The following is a 25,762-nucleotide window of genomic DNA, read 5'->3' as shown; positions in this document are numbered from 1 at the left end:
TCTCAATATGAGAATTACTTCAAGCCAATTCATCCAGGTCTGTATCACTTCCAGAGAGGCGAAATGACCAAAATTCCCTTAGGATGGTTCCAAAGAACCCTCTGCACAATTCCAGTGTGCATCAGGATGGATTTGGCTTCATTGAAAGAACATTTCAGAACAGAGAGACAGATTTAAAATGTGCTAAGATCTGCTGTTGTTACTCCATGACAGAAAACCATGGCTTTGCAAACTCTTGAGTTTGTCTGGGCAAAAATAATCTCCACTAAAACAAGGCAAAAATAATCCCAATGCGTGACTTGAGATTTGGTTACATTGGTCATGGGACAAATTTCTGGTTCTGGTCATAGGAATTTCTTCCTTGGGCTCTGGAGCAGCATTTGGCTCCTGATTGAGAAGAAAAACAATCCCAAAGTGCTCTCAGTTGCACCCTCAGCAAATTGGGAACATGTTCTCACATTGGTGTGCAGAGTTGAGTTGAAATTCAGACATTCTCAGTTCACTCCTCACTGACAGGTGCCAATACAATGAGGGATTTTTTCCAACACCAAACTTGTGCCTACACTGTCTAATAAACACCCAGAAAATTGTCAAATTTGACTCTTCTTGTTCTATACGACCAGGGAGGGAAGAGACAGCAAACGTGAAACTGTCACTTCCCACTGCAGCACAAAAAATCATGGCTTTGACCATCTGGAAGTTCTGGCTGAAAAAAAACTTGGGGTGCTCTTGGGGTGCCATGTTATATCACACCTGCATTTTTCAGGGAAATAAAACTGATCTTTGAAAAAATGTTGGTGTGATCCAAAGAAATGATCCAGAGAAAATTTCCAGAGAAATGATCCAAAGGAAGATTAAGTATCAAAGTCACCATTTGTAGCCCTTCAATCCCAGCCATGTGAAGCACAGAAATTTTGACAGTGGGTTTCAAGTAACTATTTACCTACTCCCATTTCTTATTTTGGTTATGCTCAGTCAGGATCTGTAAGAACATTGCCTTTGCAGGCAGAAAAACTACATTTTGCTGGGGGTAAATTACATAACATCCTGAACTTCACAAATTGTTTCCACTGTAAGCCTAAAACCAGTGAAGATGCTCACTGGAATTTTTGGCAAGAGCAGTTCCAGAGACTGACTTAAAGTTCTTTTGTTCCAGTTTTTAAACTGACTTTTTAATATGAGTCTCAGCAAATGTTCGAGATTCAAATGCCAAAGTCATCCTCTTTGGGAAAAGAGTAGATTCAGTTTTCCAGACCACTTTGATTCCAAGGCTGTGGGGGAGGATGGGCTTGCTTGTTTGGGTTTTTATTTTTTCAGAACTGCTACAAGATTCTCCTTAAACAATGAAATAGTTGCAGAAGGAATTCCAGTGGCCCTTTTAAAATGTTGAAATATTGACAGCCAGCTATTTCAAAGTTACTCCCAGTAGGAACAATATTCCTGTGGTCTTTATGGCATCCCTCACCTGTATTATGAACAGGTTACAGCATTGTAACCATGTGGCCTCTTAGCTCTTAGGAATACAATAATAATATTGTATTATATAATTCAGATTATAAAATCAATCTATTCCCTGACAACTGATGAGAAAGGAAGTGACAATATTTATTTATCAATAGGCATCCTAGGAAGTGTTACTCTCTTGGAATATCCTTGCACATTCCTGAAAATTACTGCTGGTCCTTACCTTAAGGGCACAGACCTTCAGAGCTCCTCTTCTCACCACACATCTGGGATGAACCAAACTTACTATTCCACAATGACTATTCCTGAATAACAGCAATGATCTGAATTTGCTTCAGAATAAAAATGCTTGGTTCATGCTTAGCTCAAAGTTTTTTGAGAATAACTATTTTCATTGACATTTGTTATCCACATTAACTGAAATCGTTTTGCATTTATTGGACCTGGTTTAAAATATTTCTGTGCTGTTTCTCTTTGCTGTTCACTTCTGCCCATCTTCTTGATGAAGATCTACTAACACATCAGGCGCCAGGATCTCACTGCAGAAATGTCAAGGTCTTGGGTGTTGTTGAAGTAGGACAAACATGTTGGGATGTTTTAATCTCTTTTTAATCACTGTAGGTAGAAGTCCAGTTCTGCTTCTGTATGTTCCAGTGGTCAGTTGGCCTTTCTCAAACAGGAAGAATGCAACCCACCATGCTCTGACTGCAGCAATTACCATTTCTCTGGCTGCTCTGGAAGGAAATGGAGCAAACACTGCAGGAGGAAGTTGCCCCCACTGTTGAGAACTGCCCCTGTCACACACAGGGTGACACAGGAGGACACTGGGATGGCACCAGTGCTGTGTACCCCTGGCAGCTTCTCCTCACATGGAGCAGCAGCACCTCTGCCATGGCACCTGAGCCACATGTCAGGGATGGGGCAGGTGGCATGGGGCAGTGGCATGGGGCAGTGGCATGGTGCCATCCCTGCTCTCCTCCTCAGCAGCAGCTCCTCGAGTGAGTCAGGATGAGCTGGCAGACGCTCAGGTGTCACCTGGGGCCGTGTGGTGTCCCTGGCTGGGAGCAGCCAAGCTCCCTGCTGGGCAGTGGGACCCTGTGCTGACCCCGGGGGCACCGAGGAGCTGCAATCAGCTATTTAAAGCTCCTTACAATATCAATGGCAAGCTCAAAGGAACTGCCGAGTGCACTTAATCCCTGGTGCTGAAAACACACCTTCCAAACCCACGGCGTGTTTATCTCCATCCAACTTCAGCCGAGCTGACTGGTTTTTCCTTCTCCTCAGAGAAATCTTGGCAGTTATTGCTCAGTTAACTCGAAGCTGTTCAACACTGCACAGCACCTCTTCATTTTCCCCTATTTACGCACTGTTAATGGTCCCTTTCCTCCCCACATCAGAAGGAATTCCCAATAAACACTGCTGTAATCTGTTTACTACATCCTGTTTATCCAGTTTAGGCTGTACTAAGCATCCCGACCAGCTTAGACCTTCTTTATGTAATAGGGCTGGGGCAGCAGCACTCGCCGTGCTCACAGACCTCCAGCTGCTCCTCCACTACACATCCCTGCTCAGCTTCTTTTCTATTTGCAGTTAAGAAATTGATAAAAAACCTCCTATATGTAAGGGACTCATCTTCCAGGTGTTTGCCATTCAGAGCAGAGTTCTTGCAGGAAGAAATATAAAACATAGCTTTTATATCTATTTCTGTAACTCAAACACAGCATTGAGTTTTGATCTTCCTTTGAAAGAGCCTTGCTAATAAGAAAATGAAGGCACAATAATAGATCTTGTCTCTGGCTGGAGAAGCCATTCAGGCACCACTGTTTATTTTTCCAGGGAAATTGTAGCCATAGACACTTCAAGGAATTGCTGCCACTACTCAGAGAGGTGGATCTACTGAAAGAAGAAGCAGATTTACTACATTTCTCTCTCAGAATGTTTTGGTACTTTGCAGCATCCCCATGGGGTTCACCGATGGGTGAAACCAGCCTGACCTCTGGACTGCCCTGCACTGCAGTGTGCCTGCATCCATCTCTTCAATAAAAGGTGTTTGGGGTTTTCCTGTGAACAATACTGCTGCACTCCAAAGCAGCACCTTGCGCTGGCTCCAGGAAGCCTTGGCTTGTGGTTTCTCAATATAAAAAGGGGGTTTGCACAAAAGAGACTTTTCACTGAGGCCTGTAGTGACAGGACAAGGGGCAGTGGTTTTAAACTGAAAAAGGGAATGTTTTATTGGATGTAAGGAAGAAATTTCTCCCTCGGAGGGTGGTGAGGCCCTGGCACAGGGTGCCCAGAGAAGCTGTGGCTGCCCCTGGGTCCCTGGCAGTGTCCAAGGCCAGGTTGGACAGGGCTTGGAGCAGCCTGGGACAGTGGAAGGTGTCCCTGCCCAGGGTAGGGGATAGAATAGGATGAGCTTTAAAGTACCTCCTAATCCAAATCATTCCATGATTCTATCTCCTAAAAGAACTCTGTGACAACATTTTCATACAGAGGAAAAAAAAAAAAAAGGTGAATAAACCAACCAAATAAAATTAATTTTGGAAAAATCAAAGTTGCAATCATGGCTAAAGCCAGACTAGAAGTTAGAGTTAGAAGTTTTACAAAAGAAGTAAAGCACAAGTGTTAAAGCACCTACTTAAACCTGTCCTTGTACATCCATGGTGCAGAGAAGCACCTACAGTACAGTTATACCATGGCTGCTGCTCCTCCACCAGGAAATCCTCACTGGAGCAATCTCTAGAAATCATTTAAGAAGAGGACAGAAATCCCTCAGGAGGAAACAGATCTGAAGGCTGAAACCTGTATCAACCCTCAGAAATTACACCAGACTTTACAAAAATATTCCACCAGTAAGCCCACAAAGACAACAGAGAGTGTTTAAGAGGGAAAGGTCAGTAATTCCAAATCCAATCACAGTGATCTGGCAAACAGTTCTGTTGCTGAATGCTTAAAAAACATTGGTCTCTAAACAGCTGCAATCCAACAGCTTTGGATGGGCAGACAGGTCACGGCTTTATTGTGTTTCACTCTCTCCTGCTGCCACTTTGACCTTCGTTTGCAATCAAAAAAGGACAGAATTTAAACCCAGTTTGATGGCAGCCTGATAAAATCTGATCTGTTCAGCCCCCTCCCTTCTCTACATAAAATCTGTGTGGAGCTCACTGCATATTTTTAGTCTCTAATAAAATATCATACAACAGATCCTAAAAGTTTTGAAATGTTATTAATTCCATTACCACTGGGCAATCTAGGCTGAAATTTGGATGTAGCAATGTCTGACTTGAGGGTAAAGCCCAGAAAAGAAGTTGGGGAGGGAATTTAGCCAGCTAGACAGAAAAATAATACATCATCTTGTCAGGAGTGAGCTGAAACCTTTCAAACACACACCGCAAAATGGAACCGTGGAGAAAGGGCACAAATGGAAGAACATTCCCCAGGAAATCAATAGGCAGAAGCAGGACATCCATTTCCCACCCTGGGATGACTTCAGCACAGCTTTTACACAAAACAAGACATCAGCAAGAGCCTATTTCCCTCCAGTCAGGTTTCTCACACAAAGCTGGGAATTATTCAAAAGCTCCTTCCCAGTCTTTCCCACTCAGCTGCACAAAGATCTGACTGGGAGGACAACAAAGATTTGGGATCAATGCAGGCCAAAAGCAAACCTCAGGAGTCAGGGATAGAAGCCAACAAACGGCAATGGGTTTTGTTCTCAGGACAAGGTGCCTAAAGAGAAAAGTTTGGTGAAGTCTGAAGCCAAAGTGGGGTAATTTGATGTCTTCACCACAGCTGCTGTAAGAGGCAGAGAGCAAGGGATGAGACAGCAAGGCAGAGAGGGAGCAGCTGTGTGTGCAGTGCTGATCTCCACAGGAATCCCTGTACTCCATATGTTGGGGGTGCAATTTTGGTTCCTCAAGCCCATCCATCTTCTGCCCTCCTACTGCTGCTGGCCAATGCCCATCTTTGCTCTGAATGACCTGATGAGCAGTTTTCTGTGAACTCTGCACAGAAGCCCAGGATCAGTGCTCAGAAGAGGCTGCAGGAGCTGAGCTGACAGGGGAGGGGTTTGCCCTCCCCACCATGTCCCTCGTGGTGTCCATTGTCCCTGGAATTGCTGCACCTGCAGCAGGTGGGGCATTCTTGGTGCAGACAGTGAGTTCTGGAGGACAGGGATGTGCTGGCACAAGGATGGGGCAACTCCTGCTAAACAGAGCTGCAGCCTCCCATTTACCCAGAAAATCAGAGTTTTCAGTTCAAACCACGCTGCCCTCCCTCTGACCTTCCACATGAGCACAGCAGCACCAGGCTGCTCCACAGGCAGCATTCTCATGGCACGTTTTTCCATGGCCAGCTGTGTGAGTTAATCCACTGCAGCCAACACACAGTCACCAGCCCCTAAAGGCCTGTTCTCAGTGCTACAGGTTCACCTATTCAGCAAAAGTATTTTGAAAGGCAAATACCCCACAGCAGAAAAGTGTGTGAGGAGTATTACAGTTATATAATATATATATTATATATGGTGGTCCTGCAGATCATTTACCCCTCAAAACAATTCCCCCAAACTGCCATTGTTAACAAGCTCAGTTACCAACCTTATTATCCTTAAGGCTATTCTTTCCCACTTCCAGACAGTATGTTTTTCACCATGTGACTTAAAACAGCGAGTTTATGCCTACAGAATTGGTCTTCCAGTTGTACCAGTATTGAAGTCATAATTTATCATTCAGATCTGAGAAACACATTTCAAAACTTTAGGTCTGGCACAGGAGGACTCTCTCACATCTCACTCACAGTTTATTGCTGGTATATTTGCTATTTTAGACAGAGAAAAGTGAGTCTATTTTTCTTGACTGGTTCAGCAGTGAACTCTCCACAGGTGCACAGGAAAAGAATAAAACACTCCTGTGACTACCCTGAGACTCAATTCAAACATTTCTCGATGGCAGCTGCACCCTGATTTCAGAGCTCAGCTTCCACTGAGTGAGAGATCCCCACAGGCAAAACCTTTACAAAGAGTATTGTTGGCAGGAAAACATCATATAAGGATTATATTCAATACTAAGCAAGGCTCTGGTTTAAACACAAAAACTTTGCATTTTCCATCCTTTTGCTTTACAATCTCACTGTTCACTTGCTCTAAGCACAGGTCTGAGCAGAACTGTGCCATGCTCAAGTACAGCAGTTCTTTATTTCCTCTTAGTTATTCAAACCAAGTCCATTCACTGAAGTGACTTCCAGTCAGATTGTCCCTGTATATTAATAAATACACAGAGTAAATTCAGTACAAAATAGGAGGTCTGGGCAAATCTTGCAGTCAGTTATTACTCTGAATGCTCAAGGTTAATGAAATCAGGCAGACATTTACAGAAATCATATCATTCAGGGGTTTAAGAACTCATTACTCACAGTTGTAATCCATTTTCCTAATCCAGTGATTGGTATTGAGCAATAAAACATTTTGGTCATCTGCTGTAAAAATGTTTCATAAGTTATTTATTTCACTGATACTACAACAACTGAAGTAATGCACAATTAGATTAAATTATTTTGGGCCTAGCATAACTAGCATCATTTGGGATGTTTCCCATTTGTAACCAGAGAGCTCTGATATCCATGGTATGAAGATGGATCTGAAAGCATTGAACACTTCTGCATTTAACACACTGCCAAGCACAGACTGTCTGCAATAACTCCTGGAGATTTTCTGCGACACAATGCTGACATTTCACTGTACGAGATGTTTGGGTTTGATTATCAATCCACTGGCAAAAGTAGAGGTTATGCTCACAAAAAGGTTTCCTTCTCCATCCCTTGATCCCAAGCCTTTCCCTTGCAGTACAAGCTGCTCTGCCCAGGACAGGAGGTTTTGTTATTCTGCCCATCCCCACTTCCCCTGACAAATCTCAAATTCATTTTCATGTTACAACCAAGTTCACGGAGGGCAAAGAGCTCACAAGTACTTAGGTCTGACAACTGTTCAGAATATTTGACTCTCTCTGGGTCTGATGAGAAGGAACACAACTCCTTAGCACAGACACTGATGGAGAACTATCTCAGAGGTTCTTCCAAGCAATTTCAGAAACTCCTTCACTTGTAAAACAACTTGTTTAGCCAATGTTTATGTGAAATAACAGCTCTGTCAAAGCAGCACACTGAGAATAAACCACAGATAAAAGATACAAAAGAAATAGAACTACAGTTGAAATGATCTGAATGCTTCTCTCGAGAGCTGAAAGACAACAATGTGATTGGTAACAGGCAAACTCTGGATGGAGCTGCAGGAAGTTCATCTAAGCCAAGCAGCTCCTTTAGCTTTGGTTTCAATGCACAAGACTTCTGCTCAGCTTCAGTTTGGAGCACTCTGTTATCTTGTTTAGATTTTCCACACTGGTTTTCCCAGCCCTAATGAATATTTGCCTAATTAGCCTTTACCCCTTCACTGAGAATATACCTGATATGAGACTCATGAAAAAACCACAATGAGATCAGAACCCCAAGCAAACACTCTGCATTACCTGCTCCTTGCCCCACCAGATTTCATGATATTCATGAGCACTGTTTTCAGCTCATGCTCAAAAAGATTAAACAAAATTTAAAAACCCCAACAAAACTACCCAAAAAACCCCATCACTGCTCATCAAGACTAAACAAAGGAAGAAAATTGCTGAGCAGCAGCTGTCGCCAAGTGGGAACTGAGAGAAGAAACTGCCGAGACCTTTGAAAGTCTCTTTCTTTAAGAAAATCCTCTTCTCTCAAAGCCATTTTTTTCAGTCCTTTAAACTACAAATAACTGCATGACAGTTTATCACTATATTTTCATGTACAAGTCCTTCCCTGGAGAGTCTGTCAGAAGGTTTGCATCACAAAAATCTCTGCAAGCTGCCTTGAAACCCCTCCTGCCCAAAGCCAGCCTTGCTGGACTCAAATAAGACATAAAACCACTGCAGGGGTGAACACAATGCCTGAGCCTGAAGTTGTTCCTCTCAGTCCCTAAAATATGTTCTGGTGGCAGCACTGAAGCCAATTTGGGACAAATCCTGCTGTTTACAACCTCATTCCTTTCTGTTAAAGGAAATGGCACAACAATGGTACCTGACGGATTCATAGCACTTTGCCAAACAAGTTTTTGTTTAATAATTCATTCTATTTTTGCTGGTTAGTGTTTGAATCAACTTCCAATAAAGCACTCACACCTCAAGGCTGGTCAGGTAACTCAGAAAGCATTCCTTAAAAAAAATCCAAACCTTTTAGCCATATATAAAAATATATATACACTCAGAGTCAGGAAATGTTCTGGGAACGTTAAGAGCGAAAAACTCAGTTCTCAAAGTTAGCCAAGCACAGTTTTTCAAAAGATATTTTCAAAAATATCTGCTCAAATAAATACATATTGCTTAAAAAAAATTAAAATTAGTTTCATGGAATTCCCAGTTCAGCCTCCAAAATACTTTCTAGGTTTTCCTTTTTCTCTGTCATCTACTGGCCAGACAAAACTTGGATTAACTTGGATTTTGTCAATTGTCCTATACTTTAAAATTCAATCTCTAGTTAAACCTTCATAAACATGAGAAAGAGACTTTTTATAAAGGAAAATAAAGAGAAAATTAAAACATTAGATGAAATGCAACACTGGAGGAATGTGTATTACCACTTTGCTTGAGCTCATAAGAACTTTCTGATTTAACTGCAGCAGAACATAAATAAAATCAAGGTCAAATAAATGAAAAAATATTAATTTGCTACCTCCATGATAAACTATATTTTTAAAGGCTGAAGTCTGAATTTGCATGAAATTAAATTTCTGATCTGGAGAATGGCCCAATATTCCATTATTCCTTGCTTAGGTTTTTTTCATTGTTTAAATGCATGTGGTAGCGACCTTGTTTTTTCCAGAAAATACTATTGAAAAGAAATTGCTGTAAAAAAGGCATCTGATAGCCAGCTCATGTATGCTCGAAAAGTAATTATAAATTTTTTTTGTCTTTACTAGAAATAGATACATTATATATATATATAAAATAATATATATTTTAAAATATAAATCTTCAGAAAAGGGTAAAAGCCAAGAGCAAACACATGAAAAGGCTTGGATTGATTTCAGACATTATATGGAGCTTAAGATCTTCACATGCACAGAAGTGATAGCTATAAGAACACATCCAAATTATTTCTCACAGTTCTACTTTACCACAATACAAAAGTTTCAATCAACTGCTTTAAAGGGAAAAGTGGAGCTAAGAAGTCCTTCAGCACCTGAAACCAAGAATTCCCAGTGCATCTCAGGATGGAAGCTCCACTTATTCCAGAGAGCAGCACTTGGTTCCCTCTGTCAGCACCCTGAGTGTGCTGGCTCTGTGTTTGTTCCCATCCTCCCACCCAGGGACCTTGCTGGGCTCTTGGCCCCTCAGCATACAACCCCTAGCTCCTGATAGCTATTTCCAGTTTTTATTTAGTTTTTATTTAACATACAAACTGCACGTGTCACACACACAAACCTCTCAAAGCAGAGGAGTGGGGCTTGTAGCAGGATCCAAACAGGCTCCAGCATTCAGAGCCAAGTAACCTCTCAGACTCTCATCATTAGCATGGAAAAGCTGCAGTGAAAAGCAACTGAATCCACAAACAGTGAAAGATATGATGGGAGAGGGGTTTGGGAAGCACGTGAACTGAGCTCCAACTGGGCTAGCTCTCTCTAGTTCAGAGATAAACCTAAAGGGCAGAGTTATTTCCCTCTCTCTTCATCATCCAGTTTCGTTAATATGGATTATGTTTTATGGACAACCTGCAAATCTGTCACTCAGAATTATTGTGGCTATTTTTGCCAAGATGCACCCAACATATGCATGTGCAGTGCCTCAGCTAGTGGAGCTTCACTAGAAAGACAACTGAGGTTAAATAAAAATAATTTAAGGTTAAAACTCTGTAAAACAGATATGACTGAAAAAACATGGCATAACAAACAGGAAATGATACATGAAAATAAAGGGTGGAATGCTTTAAATAGACCTAATTAAAAATTCATATAAAAATAAGCAATTCCAATAAATTCACGTTTGGGTTTTTTTCTTTAACTTTTGGATATTTTACTGCTCATGATCCTAATTACTACGTGGGACACTGCCAAGTGCTGTCAATGAGTGGTATCTATTCCTTTGCAGCATATATTACTGCTCAAAATTGGAGATAAAGTATCTCAGGATGAATGAAGGTTTTGGGGATGCCACGGGGTTAATGGGATCTCCTTAGAAAAATATTCTGACTCAGCTTTTATTTAGGATTTCCACTTTTACACAGCTTTGGGAACATTTTCCCTAGAACTGTTTAGGCTGGAAAAGCCTTGGATATCACTGAATCCAGCTGTTATCACCACCTAACCATGTGCCCAAGTGCCTCATACAGATGTTTTTTGAAAAGGACCAGGAATGGTGACTCCACCATTTCCCTGGGCAGTCTGTCCCAATGCTTGACCACTCTTTCAGTGAAATATTTTTTCCAAATCCTCAAACCAAACTTCCCCTGGCCCAGCCTGAGGCTGTTCCCTCTCCTGCTGTCCCTGTTCCCTGGAGCACAGCCTGACCCCTCACTGTCCCCTCCTGTCAGCAGCTGTGCAGAGCCACAAGGTCCCCCTGATCCCCTTTGCTCCAGGCTGAGCTCCTTTCCAGCTCCCTCAGCCTCTCCTGGTGCTCCAAACCTTCCCAGCTCTGCTCCTGCCCTGCACACCTCCAGCCCTCCATGGCCTTGCAGTGAGGGGCTGGAGCTGCCCAGGGCTTGGGGTGGTGACCCAGCAGGGCCACCCAGGGGACAATGCCTGACACAGCCAGGGGACAATGCCTGCCACAGCCAGGGGACAATCCCTGCCCTGCTCCTCACTGTCCCTGACACAGCCAGGGGACAATGCCTGCCACAGCCAGGGGACAATCCCTGCCCTGCTCCTCACTGTCCCTGACACAGCCAGGGGACAATCCCTGACACAGCCAGGGGACAATCCCTGCTCCTCACTGTCCCTGACACAGCCCAGGCCCCTTGGCCTCTGACCCCCCTGGGCACCCCTGGGCAGTGTCCCCCACTGTCCCCAGCACCCCCGGGGCCTTTCCCAGCTTTCCCAGCTGCTCCTGCCCAGCCTGGAGCTGCAGGGCTGGTGTGACCCAAGGACAGAACCAACCCTTGGCCTGGTTAAACCTCACACTATTGTCCTCAGCCTGCCCAGCTCTCTCTGCAGAGCTTCCTGCCCTGTAGCAGATCTGCATCCACTGGACAGCAAGCAGGAAAATCACAGTGTGTCAAGGCCTGAGATGAAATATTCCCCTCCAGAACAATTACTGATGTGAGCTCTCAGTCACAGCCTCAGGAGCACCCAGTTCCCAGTGTTCCCATGGCACAATCCACATCCAACACTAATCCTGCCATTCACTTCTGCTGGGTTTATCCACCTGCATCCCAGCAAAGGCACCAGGCAGCCTCACCCAGCACCACCCTCACCTGGGGCTTTGTGAGAATTCCTGCAGGAACCTCACCTAACCACCAAAACCAGTTAGAATATTCTTTGCACAACTCTGGCAAACAGTTCTGCAGCATCATATCAGGCCACTTCCCCTTGATTAGAAACATTTGCTCAAATGAGGTTATTTGAGTTGCAAGTACACTACTTGGTGTCAGTGAGTGATTCATGCACACAGATTTTAATAAATTAATTAACATGTTGTGCATTAGATAGTATTTAATGTTCTAGACCAAATAAGATGTTAGTCTGAATCCTAGGCTGCACCACAATTTCCATAGCTTGATTATTCAAATATCAAATCCTTGTCATGCCATTAAAAAAAGCTGTTTGAGAAGTATCATTTTTTTAATGATTAATATATGGATTATGTGTAATGGTGACTAAACTTCTAAAGGTCAGATTCTATTTTGTCTATTAAAATATATGGGGATTTATCAGCCTTTTTTATTTGTAAGCAATATGTTTGGAAGATCAGAATATGGAAAAATCTGTTCTTGCAGTTAACAGACAGTTGATGGATAGGATCTAATCAAGTCCAAAATAACAGGCATATTGATAAAGACTGGAGTGCATTCAGGAGTTTGGCGGCAAGGGAACTATTACAGTCCACAGCAGAAGAGTCAAAATATTGTCTTGACAATTTGCAATGAATTATGCTCTCACATTGCTTTCTCTACAGGTGGATGTGCTATAAAAAAATACCAAACTTCTTATGCCAAATTTTAGCTTTGCAAAATTATCAAATTAGAAGAATTAGAAAAGAATTATCAAAATCCACTAAGTTCTGTTTGCAGAAAACACAAATACTTTTCATTTCATGTTCTTTCCACATAACTCATTGCAGCTGATGTCTCCCACTGGTCCCACCCTGAGGAAGGAGCACATGCCTGTCACCAACACACAATTTGGGTACAAGTGCTTGCTCATTAGTGATATCTCCAAGATGCAGGACTGTTCAAATATTTCACTTGCAAAATGTCTTCAGGCAGCTCGTGAACCACTCCTTGCTGCATTCTCCTAATGAAATTATCCCTCCTATCATCTCACCATCCCTGCAAACTTACTCAAGGACAACCTGAAAATGTGGAGCAGCACTACTGCAGCAGAGCCCACACCATCCCCAGGAACCTTTCTTTATCCAGGGCTGCACATTTAATCAGAGAAGTGGCAATTTATTTGCATTTCAGCTGGAACTGCCAGCATTGAGAACTAATGGGAGAATTTTTATTTTTTTCATTTGCGACGTGACAAAATTCCCAGCCAGACCTGTCCAGAGCTCTCACTTGTGATGGAAAATGGAACAAACAACAGCAGCTACATTTCCTCCTCCAGTTCCTGGCTGCTCTGCATTTTGAAGATGTTCAGTCCTTCCAGCCTCCCATTCTGTCCCTGTGGCACCTTTCCCTGTGGGAGCTGTGTCTCCCTGCCTCCAGCACCTTGCAGAGAGCAGCCTGGGAGCAGCTCTGGTGGCAGCAGCTCTGGTGGTGGCAGCAGCCCTTGGCCATGGCCAGCCTGGTGAGTCACAGTGTCCTTGCCGTGCTCTTGCTGCCATGGCTTGGCACAGCAGCTCCAGCCCAGCAGGAACAGCCTGGCTGTGCCACAGGGCCAGCCAGCTCAGTCTCAGCAAAGCCACCTGCCACCAAACCCTCCTCTGGGCTGCAGCTTCTTAGCCCTGCACCTTCCCAAATGCTCATTAATCATCTGCAATCTCATTAATCCCAGAGCATTGAGGAGCATCAGCAAGCTCTACTCGATTGTTGCTACTCACAGCAAATGTTCACTTCAACCATTGGGAAAAGCTGTGTTCAGCTATGCCCAGAAACATTTAAGTGTGGTGGGAAAAGCAGAATTTTTACCAAAACTATCAATTTTAGTCACTTTATTATGGAAATAAATCATAGCTATAAGATTTTTCTACCATTATAGAAAAAATACATAAAGAAATGGCTCATAATTAGTACCAGGAAAAAGATGCAGATTTGTTTAACTTGTTTTGTTCGATCTTCAAGGTATTAGGCAAAAAACCCCAAGTTCTTGGTAATCTTACATCTAACTTACTTGGAAATGAAGTATTTTTGAAAAGCACTGTTAACCACTTTCAGCCCCTGAAGCCATTGGACAGGTCAGTTCTGGCAACAGCACGTAATGACTTAATGAACATGCAGAGAGAACTGCATTTAAGCCTATTTCTGGAAAATGGCTTTTGATTGTGGTTTTTAGACTGAACACAGGGTGGACTGAAATTATATTTCAGCTTTGTGAACATCATTTGAAACATTTAACAAGAATTCTTCAACCTTATTACCACATTTTTTTAAAAAGACTTTCTTGTCTAATAAGATGATTGATAAAGTGCATTTCCAATGGCACAATAACATGTTTGGGGGGTTTAAATGCTCCTAGGTCTAAGAATTAGTTCTGCAGTAAAACAGCTCTTCCATCTATGAGCAGGAATTTGCTCACAATCCAGACCAGCTGGGCAATGCTTGTAGCACCACAGTTTCTGCATCAATTTTCCCTGGGGAAATATATAGATTTCTAATCATCTATTGCTTCCTTTGGAACGATACATAAGGGATTTATGAAAAGGATTTTTCAGGCACGCCATCAGTCAGAGAGCTTTAGAGACAAATATTGGGTTCTGCAAAAGCATTTTTACACCACTACTTGGACACTCACAAACGCAATCACTCCCTCCTGCCAACTCTCCAATTATTACGTAATATACCCGAGCTTTTGCATTTATTCAGCATACACAACCGTGGCTCAATTTGGCACATTTTTGGTTTTTAAATATGAATAAGAATGCTTCAAAGAATAAAACTGAGTTAGGAAATATTTATACGAGAAGCTGAGTATGGATTAAAATTGCTTGGCTTCAAAAGTAAAATTAGATGATGTTTAATTTAGTTTATTTATGAAGTTGTATTTGTTCAATTTAAATATGTAATCTCCTCTGAGAGAGTTCAGCTTTGCAAAATGATAATCTGTTCCTATATTTCTATTAGTTGTGATTTATTCTGATTCATTCCTTTGTTCAAAAATGCTAATGAAAGCAGATGATGCTGAAGAAGATCCACAAGCAACAACCAATACAGCCATCAGTCTGAAAACCAGGGAGAGGCTGCTCCACACAGTCAGGCAAGAAATCCCAGACAAAAGATTTCTAGGGAGACACAGACTCTGGAGAAACCCAAGCACAGAGCCTCAGCTGCCAGGCTGAACTAGCAGGACCTTAATTCTCAGAACTCATCTCAAAAAGTCCTGCAAAGACACACAGCAAATCGCCTCCCTCCTCTGGGTATCCACTGCAGAGAGATGAAGTGCTAAAACTCACCCTTGCTGGGCTGGGATGTGGAGGCTCCAGGGAGGAACAGCACTGCCCAAGGCTCTGGGGACAGGGGGGTTGCGTGGAGAGATGGAGGATGGGTTGACAGCAGCTCTGCTACTCTGCACCTTCTGAGATGGTTTCAGATCAGGCATGCAGGTTTGCAGTGGGTTTGTTTGCCTGTCAGCAGCTGTTGATGTGTTTTCCCCACTGCTTGGGTAAGATGCTCACAGCTGCTGGGCCATAAAGCCCTTCTTCCATGGCTGACTCCTACAGCTGCACACAGAAACCCCCACAGAAACATCCCTGCGGCTTGCCAGGGTCAAGACCTCTGCTTGCAGACAGAAGAATTTGCCACTGATAACAGAGATCCTCAGAAATACCTTAATTACAGTGAGATTTGTTTTTCATCCTCTACACAGATCAAAAAAACTTCCAAACCACTGCTGCTGCTCTACATATTTTTTCCTTACAAGGCTATTTCTTATGGACATATGTGGAATATCCCACAATCTGCCTTTCCCATGGGAGCTGATAGGTCTTCAATTTAAATCATATAATAATATGGTTTGAGGATATAATAAATAATAATAACAGGTTTGAGGGGATTCCCTGTTTCTATACTTGTATTTGGTTTGCTCTCCCCACAAAGAGGTGAAAAAGAATAGGATTCATTCCCTCTTCCTTCCTGAGCTGAACTAAAAACAACTTCATGGAGTCCTTATGGGCATCTCCACAGACCTTTAGTGCTCTGGGACTTAATGGTTCATTCCCTGGTCTGTTCAATCTTTTGCAGGAATGAATTCCATTGCACCCAAGAAGAAATTTTTATCTCAAGTAATCACAAGAGTTCCCCTATTTGTTTCCTTACTGCTGTGGTGGAACTTGGGTGCTGTAAAAAAGCAGAGTCATGGGAGAGAAAGTCAAATCCATACAAAATTTTGAATTAAGTAAGGCCCCGAGCTTTGAGGCTCTGTGTTCACTACAGAGCAAACACAAAAGCCAGACCAACATGGTAATGTGCTGCTGCTCCTGAGGGTAACTCCTGAATAGAAATCTCTGGCAGCTGGGAGGAAAGTTTCTGGAGAAGCAGCTGTGAGGTCAAACAAGAATTACTGAGGAAGGGAGTGGATCTGGTGTGTGGGAGGCAGCACAAAATTAGTATTGTTTTCAAGTGAACCACTGCAAGATTAACTTTGAATGGAATTAAACTCCACAGTAAAGCAAACAGCAAGAAGGATTTTAGAGCAACTGCTCTCTGTTGGGAGCTCTTAGAGGTGCATGTGTACATGTGTGCATACATACACACACACACATGGATTTTCTTTGCCATGTGCAAGGATTTACCCAAGCCAGCAATGGGCAGAACTCTTCCCAAGGTTCCCTGGGAAAGATGCTCTCCTTGCAGGAGCCTGCTGCAGTTCCCAGGGTCAGGGGGAGCACAGCCAGCACTGCCATCCCACTTGGATTTGCTGCCACTGCCACTGCCCCGAGTACTGCTGTGCTTGAAGGCAGCAGGTTAGCTCTCTTGATGGGATAAATCCAGCACAGAGGCTTTAGGATCCAGACCCTAATCCTCTTTGATTCCCAGTGCCCACAACAGCACTGAGCTCACTGGGACTGCCTCCTGATATAAAGTGCCTTCTTTAAATGTTTGGGTATTTCCAGTTACTTTAACATTTGTTCTTTCATGGCATTCTAATTCAGGTTTAGTTTAAATATTGCAATTATTCTTCTCTCTGGCTTTGGCAATTAAAGCTCAGAAAGCAATGCTACTTACCTTATTGATACTAAAAAATTTAACATATCCTGTATCTGCAGCTTTCATCTGCTCCAGATAAGATAAAGGAGGGGAACAAGATTTCCTTAGAAGGAAGCTAGACCCGATTAAGAAATTTCATTTTCGTTTTCTCTAACAAGTGGGGGAAAAAACCCAAAAAAATACTTTCCTATCAATGTATTTCAAGATACCCTCCTAATCCAAAAGCAGATATGTAAATGAGGCTTGTATGTTAAGACCTCGTGCACTCAATTTTAATTCTTAAAAAGGTTCAAGAAAAAAACACTTCAGATGTCTTCCATTTCCTCTTTCATTTCTTTCCCTCTTCAGTTCTGGTACCAGAATCCTGTTTTCAGATTAAAACTTCTAAGTGTATTTCTAAACTAGAAAAAGGAGGACAAGGGCAGGGAAGAGGACACTTAATTTATTATCTTTTCACATTAGAGTTACAGGGAACCTTAATGATACACCAAGCTATAAACCCTGTAGCTGGTACTGTATTAATCATCTGTCTACATGAGAACTCAGATAAATATATAACCCTATTTCTGCATTGCAGATTTTATATGTCCCTTCCTCAGATTGCTGCTTCTTCTTTCATTATTTTGTAAACATTGCTGGAAGGGAGGATCCATCCCAAGGTAGGGAATGGCATCCTGACTGTACTTGCTTAAATTGAACAGCTATATTAAGATTTATAAGAAGATAACCAAAGCAATAGGCAGCAATTCAAGCTTTGCAGCAGAGAGTCTTTTTTTTTTTTTAAGTCTGAGCACAGTGTGTCTCTCTCAACACATTCTCCCTTCTCCAAGGTCAAGTCTGTTGCCAGCCACAGGCAGCAGCTGGCCCACCCAGGCTTCCCCCAGCTTGGGGACAAGCCAGCTCCCACCTGCACAGCCAAGCCACTCCACTGGAGACAGGCTCCAGTGGTCCCTATCCATGTCACCTCCTGCCACGTCACATTCCTGGGAAAAGACATAATCCCCTTTTTTGTCTTCCCATTTCAGCCCAAGCATGTAAATAAATCCAACCCCTCCACATTCTGTACCTATCTCTGATATTCAGGCACCACACAGAACAGACAGAAATACCCAGTCCTAGTTTGGATGAACCAAGACAAGATTTAAAGTCAAATAAACCAAAGATTCTGCAAACAGTGGTGTAAACACACCACCAGAGTGCCCTGGGGTTAATAGCCCCCCACAAATACTCAGTGTGAAACATCACCTCAAACCCCTTTGCCCTGAAGGGGAGCTCTGGGTGCTGCAACAGAAATATCAGGGCAGTCCTGTCACCTTCTCTCAGGGCAGCCTAAGGCACACAGGGCATCTCCCTCAGCCTCACCCCTCATGGCAAGGAGTTGTGTCCTGCCTGATGCAGAGTGATGCAGTGTGGGGAGGAGAGAGGCACCAAAGGCTCAGTGAGAGCCAGGAAAATTTCCTGCAGAACCAAGAGCTGTGCCCAAGAAAGCTGAGAGGTGTCTTGCATGGGAATGAGGCATATCATTCCTTCTGTAATCCTCCTGCTCCAAGAGTTTGTTTTCCTGGCATTTTCAGCCATCTTATTCAGCACTGCTGATTTAGCACTACCATTTTATCCTGCAGTTCTCTGCATAACAATCACCACGACAGCATTACAGAGACAACCAGTCCTACCATCATGCAAATGTCCTCCATGGGTACTGCAACAATTTGCATTGCATCTCAGAAGCCGTCTGCGATTCTTCTTGGAATTTCCCGGGTTAGCTCAACTACTCATGAATAGGTATTGCTTCAATCACTGGGGGAGGGAGGATGACAATCTCGTGTCATTGTGAAAAACACCACGAAATCATCATTTCATTGTAATTGCATTTCGCTGGTCCCTTAATATCAAACATCATTTGGAGGTATTTTTAGAACAACATGCGAAATGTTCATTATAATGCAAGCGAAGGACAGGAACATGGGAAGCCTGCAGTGCAAATTAAACAGCTGTCCTCAGCCAGGACAACAGCTTCTTCTCCAACTGACTCACAGAGGACACAGATCAATGCTGCCTCCTGACATTTGGGATTGCACATTTCCCAAGGAGACTGGAGCAGTTTATTGGGAACACTGCTCTCTTCTAATTACCTGTGTGACACAAGGTGTACCCCTGTGAAAGACAAGTCAGAGCATTTTATTGTGCTTCATCAGCACTGGTTGGGGTGTCAAGGTTAGTGAGATGCTGAGCACGACCATTGCAATGAATTCATGCAGGCCTGGGACAAAGCAGACACTGTGCACATGCCAAAGGGCCACCACACCTCTGACAAGTGTCACTCGTCCCTCAAGGCCCACCGAGGCACAGAAAGCTGCTGAACAAAGAGTGTGGATGGCAGGAACTGTGTTTGGAAGGCTGAGGCAGTCAAGGGAATGGGGATGGATCCTCCCCACCACAGTCACAGGTGACAAATGGCTTCACTGCAGGATGCAGCAGATCCCAGAATGTGTGTGAGGGTGGAAATACATCCCAGAGTGTTCCACTCTCCTGCAGAAGCCTGCTCCTTGCTGGTTCCAGCCACACTGGGCTGGCTGCAGGTTCTGAGAATACCTGGACTGAAAACAGTGGAGCATGGAATTAGTGCAGAGGGATGAGACAGCACCACCAAAGGGACTGACCATGGCGGGGATTCTCCCCAGACCACTGAGATGTGGAGAACTGAGGCCCCTTGAGCTCCAGAAAGGAGGCTGAACAAATGGCCAAGCGAGTGGCCTCCAAAGAAACAAGGGTATCCAGGATAAAAAGGTGGAGACTGGACAAAAGACCCTGGAAGTAAGTGGAAATCCTGGAATTCTGAGATGCATGGAGACAAAAGGCAGGGAGATGCCTAGAACACCCTGTGTGTGAGATCAAGTAGGATAAAAGCCCAGAACTTGTTGGACCTTGAAGAAACTCCATTATCCAAGCCCAGTCTGGGCTGTCATTCCCTGCCTCACCTGTGACAGCTGGTGGGGATTGTTGTATCAGACTTCAGCTGGGGCATGCAGAGGGAGGAGTCCCTGGAGACATTTAAAATGCTGCATCTCATCCCAAAGCGAGGCCCAAAGCCTACATGGAATTCTACTGTGGAACACAATCCAAATAAAAGCACGGCAGATAACTTATCAGGCTGAGACAGCTCTTGTCTAAGTAAAAATCTCCTCAGATGGAGAGTATATATGAGGAGTGTCATTTTCTCCAAATGCCTAACTAATTTCCAGAGGTCGGGAGCTGGGAAGGTCAGTGAACTGGACAGGCAATGACTACAGAAATAGCTCTTTGCCCAACATCTCACAGATAAGCATCTTCCCTATCCTGTTTCTTCATTCTGTGCGACAGATTTTTCAGCAAGATCCAAATCAGATTGGACTAAATCTCATTTTATTTTTAATTCATTTCATATGGTTTTATTTTTAACTCACTTTAATTGAAATGCAGCGAACGAAATTATCAATTGAAATTACTTCATCAGCTGTGAGTCTTCATTCTTTAATATATAAAATAAGCTCTTAGTAAATCTGAATCACTGATTTTCCTGTTTCATCCTCAAACCCTGGGATGCTGATGCAATATATTGGGCATTCAATATTGCAAATTCCACACTTAGCCATAAACGTATTCAGGATATTGACCAATTTTTGGCATTTTTTAATAACATGGCACTTCAATTCTGGGCTAAATCTTGAAACGGCAGTTCCAGCTCTAATCCTCTCCTTCCAAGGGATTTCTTTCAATGCAGTAGCCAAGTGTTTCATTAATGGCCTGGATGAAAGAGCTGAGCCCCCTGTGCAAGGGCACAGATGATCTGGGGAAATGGGGAGGTGTGGCTCCAGACGGATGAGTTGCCTCTCAGGGGGAGCAACGGGCCAAGAGGAATCCCAGCATGTCCAACAAAGGGAAAGGCAAATTTCTGCCCCTGAGGCAGGACAGGCTGGGGGCCAGCTGGCTGGGAAGCAGCTCTGCAGAAAAGGCCTTGGGGTTCCTGTTGGACCCAAAGTTGTCCCAGAGCCAGCAGTGTGTCCTCACAGCAAAGGGCTCCTGGGCTGGTCCTGACAGCAGCGCCAGCAGCACCAGGGAGGGGAGGGGAGCTTCCCTTGCCACCAGCCCTGCAGGGACGTCCCAGTGCTCCACCTGTGCTGGGCTCCCTGGAGAGAGCCCTCCAAAGGGATGCAGAGGTGATAACAGGGCTGCAGCACCCGACGTGCAGGCAGGAGGTTCAGCAAAGTGGGACTGTTCAGCCTGGAGAGGAGAAGCCTCAGACCTCATCAATAAACATCTGATGGGAGGAAGTGAGGAAGATGGAGCCAGACTCTTCTCGGGGGTGTCCAGTCAAAGGCAAAAAGGCAAGGAGAGCAAAGGTAGAAAATTCCATGTAAAGGTCAAAAAACTGAGAGTGGTCAAGCACTGGCACAGGTTCCCCAGAGAGGCTGTGAAGTCTCCATCCTTGGAGATACTCAAAACCTGACTGGACACTGCCCTGCTCTAGGTGACTCCACCTGGGCCAGGAGGGGTAGGGCTGGACTATCTCCAGAGCTACTTGCCAACCTCAACTATTCTGTGCCTCTGAAATCAGCTGCTTTCTCCACCCAGTTCACCTTCACCAAGCGTGAAAAGGAGACAAAGGGTGAAAAATGCACAAACTCCTCCATGGAAATCCCAGTTCTTACTGCTGCTCCTCTTCCAGCTTTTCCCATTAACTGCATCCAGGATTCCCTGAGAGCCTGCTGCCCAATCCTCAGATGCTTTAACTGTGCCATGAATATTTCAAAAACTAGGAAAAATGTATTACCAGCAGGATGAACTTGTTCATACATGGTGTGGTAGAAGTGAAGTATTTTGTAACTTGGTTACCATTTCCCAACTCTGCCAACTCTAGTACCTAAGCAGGAATTCCTAAGCAGGAATTCCACATCCCTTCCGAGGCTCCATATTTCACTCATCTGCAGTGTTCAGAAGGAACACATCCTGCATTTTACAGAGCTAACAGCCTCTCAAAATTATTAAAATACGCCTCGTTCCCAACACATCCCTTACACATTGGTTCTTTTTCTTCAACTGCAAATCTCCAGGTTTAATGCAAGAAAACAAGGTTATTTAGGAAAAAAACAAAACAGGAAAACCATGCATTTTCACCTAAACATGAGTAAAACCAGTGAAACTTGAAACAAGAACCTTGCAGCTCTTTAAATTGTACCATATGCTTACATTTCCTACAAAAGGGCACCAAAGTTTAAAATAAAGATTCCAATAAAAGGCTATTGATCTCTTCATTGTTTTATGGATGAAATCAAAGCCTATATATTGATATAACCTCCACAATGCCCTTTATTTATCTCTACTGGCATCTAAAAACCCATCCAGTATGAAAGCATAACCTACCTAGAGAGAAATCCTGTTCTCTTACGCAACTGCTCCACTAAGGATACATGAGCTCGGAGCACGCCGTGGGCACGGGAGATGGAGCAGGATGGATCCCCGGGAGCATCCCTGGCGGGCAGGGCAGGGCAGGGGGCTGGGGCTGGCCGGACTGCAGGTGCTGCAGAGCTCCGGAGCTCTCCCGGCGCTGGGATCTCTGGGGCTCCATTGGCAGCGGCAGGAGGCTCCGTTCCCAGCGGAGTCATCGCTCCCCGCCCGCCTCGGCACGGCAAGGATCCCAGTGCCAGCAGCAAGGGGCTGCCTCAGGCTGCACAGCATATAGCCATACAGGAATTCTACCAAAACACCTCGCTGATCCTTGGGGTTTGGGGGGTTTTAACCCCTTTACAAACTGGCGTGTTGGAATTTATCAGAAATGGGTGGTTTTAATTGGGGGGGGGGGGGGTGTCGTTTGATCAGATAATGGATAATCTGGATGTAATTAATCAGCCAAAAAGGCATAGCAATACTTGCTAAAGTCCTGGGAACTGTAATATCTTTCTTTGTCTCTCCTTGAAAACAGAATGAAAAACCTGGCAAAAGGCAGCTTATTCTCCACAAGATTTCAGAGTCAGATTAATCAAATAAACCACTTTCTTCCCTTCAGAACCTGATTTTAGGTACAAGCTGTAAAAGTATTTCCATTTCTTAAAGGAGATGGGCTCCATTTAGAGAACCACCACTGCTGGAGTCCTACTGCAGTGCCTTGGGCTCTCAGTGAGTGGGAGACAGAGTTACAAGGTCACGACTTCTACATTTATTCCAAAATGTAACAAGGAATTACTACCTCCACAACTGGCATTTCACAAGGGGAAGTGCGGGATGAAAATGGACAAAAAATAGCAAAAACACCTTCAACATTCTCATATCTTAGCAGGATACATGCTCGTAGTTGCAGTATTCAGACAGGAAGATATATAAATATATATTTAGCAGGATTCAAAAAATGTTGCATCTCTAATCCAACAGCACTGGGAAAGATAAGCTGTATATTTTAAATGCTGGGGGAAGACGAGAGGGGAAAAGAAAATCCTTCAAAGCTCTTTCCTAGATACATGATATGAAATTTAAAAGGAAAAAAGCACTCACAAAAGTGACTTCATGGCAGCTCTTAGCAGAACAGTGTGATACCTAGTTCATCATTACCATGTCTTCTGCAACCTGGAATCCTACTGGGAAGCATGAAACTCTTCCAAGCTATTTCAATATACATGCATGCAACCTTTTTATATATGCAGAAAGCATGAGGAATATCATGCAGTTTTGATTTGCAGCAGAGAAAAAAATTGACCTTTTCGGTGAAAATGAATGTATATTTAGCACTGATGCTGGCAAAAATCAATTCCCCACAGAAATGAAGACAGATGCACAAAAAAGGATGAAAAGGGGGCACTCAGAGGAAAGAAAAATAAAATAAAAAAAAAAGGAAAAACCTTCATGCTGCATTGCTCTACACAACTTATCTACAAGCCTGATTTTATTGCCTTATTCACAAACTTACTCATTTTACCAGCACTACAGGGAAAATATGAACCACTTCTTCCCAGGCAGCAATTTGGATTAAAATGAGAGGAACATGAACAAAGTAAGAGCTGTCTGTGATCAAAGACCTGCTGGATACCTGAGTCAAACAGTTATTCCAGAGCAAGGTACAAGAGCCAGTCATGCATATGGATGACCTCTCACAAATTAAATGCTAATCAGGAATGCATCTCAGCGGTAAAAAAAAAAAAATGTGGACTATGAAGTAGATCTGTAATCCCTTTTCTAAGCAAAGACTAAGAAAAACCCCTCGTTATCAATTTCCCACCACAAATATCTAACATCAACCTCAAATCCCAGCAATAAAAGCGCAGTTTTCCCATATTAAGCGTGCCAGCTCTCTCCCAGACACCCCAACTTGTGTAATAGCCCTGCAATCCTTTCCCAGCCCCACGACAGAAAGCAATCAGGAGGTCAAAGGACCAGAAGCCCTAAGGAGCACGCAGCTCTCGGGGTGTCAAATGAGCTGCTTTAGCCTGAAAGCAGAGCCATCCCAGCCCCTCGGAGCTCCTTCCATACTCACCTTGCAGCAGGAACGGGAAGCACCGGGCTAAGCATCTGCTCCTGGCTGCCTCATCGCCCCGGGACTGCCCACAGCCATGGTGTCGGCAGCCTGGGAACGCCGGGCGATGGCCAGGGAAGTGCCCTGGCTCGGATAGGACAACTTGGAGGCAGGAAATGGGAGGCTGGGGCAGAGCTGGGTGCTGCCCGGAGCGCGGGGCACAGGAGCTGCCAGCGCCGCAGGCAGGGATCAAACGCACACAATCTCCCTTTACATAATCGGAAATGACTCCTGTAATCTTAGGTTTTCTCTTAAAGCGTTGGATGCCTCATGAACAGCAAAAAGCTTTTCCATGCAGCGTTCGGTGGATTTGGAGCTGATTCTTCTTTTGATAAAAATAAATAAAAAATAATAAAAATGAAAGTCTATCTGTCAGAATTCTTAATTATTGTACCATACACCTCAGGAAAGCCTTTCCCCACCTTGCCACAGGAAATATCATGCACGCCTAAAAGGAATTACAGAAAATTCCCGGTCTCTTCCACATTATTTTCTAATCCTTCTCAATACAAAAGCAATGTTTGGGGTTTTTAACCTGTGTGCCCTTTAGTTTCAAACAAACGCACTGAAAAACTATAGACAGCTCTACAGAGGAACCCAGCTGAGGATTACAGATTTTCCTTACAAGAAATAGCTTCGCCTATCATAAGAGAACATTAAAGTTAGAAAAATACAACAGCCGAAGTGTACTGCTCACATTTTAGTGAAATGTGAGGGTCTGAAAGTAAAAAAAAGGCACATCCGATTCTTACCAGCAATGATAAAAGCAAAATCCCATCCACGTGTTTTCCTCATCACTAAAGAACTGATTTAATCAAAATCAAGCCCATACGTTTCAAAAACAACAAGATCATGCTGAATTCTCAACCTACCGAAGCCCAGCGACTCCTTTCTGATGCAAGAGAGCCTTTTAGCTATGCAGTTTCTCTTTGACCTTACAGAATAATCTACACGAGTCGCAGCATTACCTTTGCAGAGATTCCCAGGGCACGAACCAAAACCTAATGCATCACTCAGCCCCGATCCCCACACCATCTTCCCATCAGCTCGCGCCTTCCCCGGCAGCAAAATGCCAAATAAACGGAGCTCAGAACGGAAAGGGGAAAGATTTCTTTTTTTTTTTTTTTTTTTTTATTATCATCATCATCGCCACCACCACCATCACCA

At 43.7% G+C, this 25,762-nt stretch overlaps 1 protein-coding gene across 16 annotated transcripts in view; it reads right to left on the bottom strand.

The window, feature by feature from the left end:
- ATP2B2 (ATPase plasma membrane Ca2+ transporting 2) overlaps positions 1-25,762 on the bottom strand; it is a 380,463-nt gene that overhangs the window by 193,572 nt on the left and 161,129 nt on the right. For 2 of the 16 annotated variants that reach the window (XM_085073044.1, XM_085073042.1), the window contains exon 1: positions 24,557-24,780. The exons of 12 other annotated variants lie outside the window; for them this stretch is intronic. The gene's annotated coding sequence lies outside the window, so the exon portion shown is untranslated. Of the gene's footprint in view, positions 1-24,556; positions 24,781-25,467; positions 25,489-25,563; positions 25,728-25,762 lie in introns of those variants that run through there. 2 more of the 16 variants (XM_085073040.1, XM_085073046.1) reach the window with 2 other exon arrangements.

The sequence above is a fragment of the Lichenostomus cassidix genome, chromosome 12, assembly GCF_008360975.1.
Source record: "Lichenostomus cassidix isolate B80296 chromosome 12, HeHo_3.0, whole genome shotgun sequence".
In the NCBI taxonomy this organism is placed as follows: domain Eukaryota; kingdom Metazoa; phylum Chordata; class Aves; order Passeriformes; family Meliphagidae; genus Lichenostomus; species Lichenostomus cassidix.
The sequence above is the reverse complement of the archived record's forward strand: the minus strand, read 5'-3'. Positions and strand labels throughout refer to the sequence as shown.